General features: G+C 39.3%; 1 pseudogene; it reads right to left on the reverse strand.

Moving 5' to 3' along the window:
* Nucleotides 1-1,272: 1,272 nt before the first annotated feature.
* On the reverse strand, nucleotides 1,273-1,793 carry LOC102472876 (U1 small nuclear ribonucleoprotein C pseudogene; annotated as a pseudogene).
* Between the last annotated feature and the right edge of the window lie 520 nt (nucleotides 1,794-2,313).

A 2,313-nucleotide genomic window follows, 5' to 3' on the forward strand; every position in this document is an offset into this window, starting at 1 on the left:
GAGTATTGACAAATGCACATATTCATTTACTTCATACCACTACCAAGAAACAAAATATTTTCACCATTTCAGAAGTTTCTTCAAAACCCTTCTCAGTTAATTTTCAGATCCCAGAAACAAAAACAAAAACAAACAATTGCTTGAATTTCTACCATTATTGTTTAGACTATTCAAGATCTTATATAGATAACATTGTAAGACCTTTTTCGCTCAGCAAAATGTTTTATGAGAGTCATCAACATAATTCCATATATTGGTAGTTTGTTCATTTTTATTGCTAACTAGTATTTTATTGTATGAATATGTCAGAGCACACTAGTTCTTATTGATAGAAGCCAAAGTTATTTCTAATTTTTCTTATTATAATAGAAAATTTGTCACACAAGACTTTTTGTGGGCATATGTTTTTATTTGTCTAAGTAAATATCTAAGAATGGGATTGATGGTTTCATCAGGTAAATGTATGTTTAGCTTTCTAAAAAGTGGTAGACTTCCCAAGTGATTTTACTTTTTTACCCTCTCATTATAAACATGGGGGAATCTGGTGGCTCTGTATCTTCACCAAAATTTAGTGTTTCCTATTTCTTTCCATGTCTCTGTACTTTAGAGTTTATCTACTCAATCATTTCATGTAAAACTCTACAGGAAAACTAATCCCTACTAATGTATTTTTATGTCTCAATGGAAATTTTCAAGGTTCTCAGTTCTCTTTTTTCTTCATCTCTTTCTCCTTTTCCTTTTTCCCTCTTTATCTTCCTTCTTCTTCCTTACCCCTTACTTACATTAAATACATCATTATTCTCTAATGGAAAATAGTGTACTTTTCTGGGGAGACTGTAAAAGGAGTCTTCGAAAGACTGATGGAAGGGACCAGCATTTAGTATAATGGCTATATTGCTGGACTCCCATGTAGTCAATCGTGGTTCAAGTCCTGGACCCGGTGGCTTAAACTCACGCTGGGCGCATGTGCCAGTGTGCCCAAGATCCCGAGAGGAGAATGGAGGAGAAGGGATTGTGGTGTGGCCATCTCCATTGGGGGGTGATTTATTGCTTTCTGCCTCCCTGTCTCTCTCTTTCTTTTTTAACAGTTGACAATTTTATTATTTTCACATTTCACAATACAAATGAAAACTGCACTTTTTTGCCTCACTTTTCTCCTCTAAAACTACTCCTATTTTTAATTTTTTTTTAATAGGAAGGGATAAAGTCTTCCTTGACATGCTGTTAGAAAACACCCAGAGTCATAGCACCATGATCTCCTGGTGAAGTAGAACAAGTTAATATAAAACTGACATAAAGAAGCCTCCCTTCATCCTTATCTGTCTGGCAGAGTCATCCCTGGCCGAGTGGGCACCATCATGGGCTGGGCAAGAGGTCTCATCATCGGGGGCCCAGGCATCATGGGCATGTGGCCTCCCATGGGTGGCCTCATTCCAGGAGCAGGTCCTACTGGCATCATCCCAGGAGGAAAAGGGCCCATCATTGGCATCATGGGAGGGACCCATATGGGGTGCTGGCATCATGCCAGGGCGAGGAGGACCTGAGAGACTGGGGGGAGGTGGGATCATCGCCCCTGCAGGAGGAGGAGCAGAGAATGGAGTAGGAGGTCTCTTCCCTTGTTGAAAGGCAGCAGTTGTTTGGTCAATCAGGCTCTGAGCCTGCTCTTTCATCCATTTCTGATAGTAGTCTTTCACATTCTCTTTGTGTTTCCTACCACTGCAGCGTGTTTTTCTCACAGATGGAGAATCGTGGGTGAGGTATGTATAACAGTAGTCACAATAAAACTTAGGCATGTTGCTCCTCAGGCCATTGGACTTTCTGATGAGCACACAAGCCCTATAGCAAAATCCTCTCAAAAAAAAAAAAAAAAAGAAAAGACTGATGGATAATCTGCATTATGAAAAAACTGTGCATGAATGTTTATTTTTATTTTTGTATGAGAAATAAACTTGTCCTTTAACTCTATTTTTTCTTTTTTTGTATAGGACAGATATGTATGCCAGAAAGAGAGAGTGAGAGAGAAAGTGAGAAATGACCCCACTGGGGGAGTCACCATGCCACAATTCCTTCTTCTCCATTCTTCTCTTAGAATTTAGGGCATGCATGCCCAGTGTCATTTTCAAGCCACAGAGTCCAGGGCTTGAGCCACACAGCCAGCTATGTGAGATCTCATGCTTTAATTTCCATGTCACCTGCTAGACCCTCACCAATTTTTTGAAGTTACCTCAAATATATGAGAAAAGCACACATTAGCCCTTATTTTTATATAAATGAGTTGGGATATTGGATAGAATTCATTGCTGATGTCAATGG

This window comes from Tupaia chinensis, unplaced genomic scaffold, assembly GCF_000334495.1.
Source record: "Tupaia chinensis unplaced genomic scaffold, TupChi_1.0 Scaffold000447_1, whole genome shotgun sequence".
Classification (NCBI taxonomy): domain Eukaryota; kingdom Metazoa; phylum Chordata; class Mammalia; order Scandentia; family Tupaiidae; genus Tupaia; species Tupaia belangeri.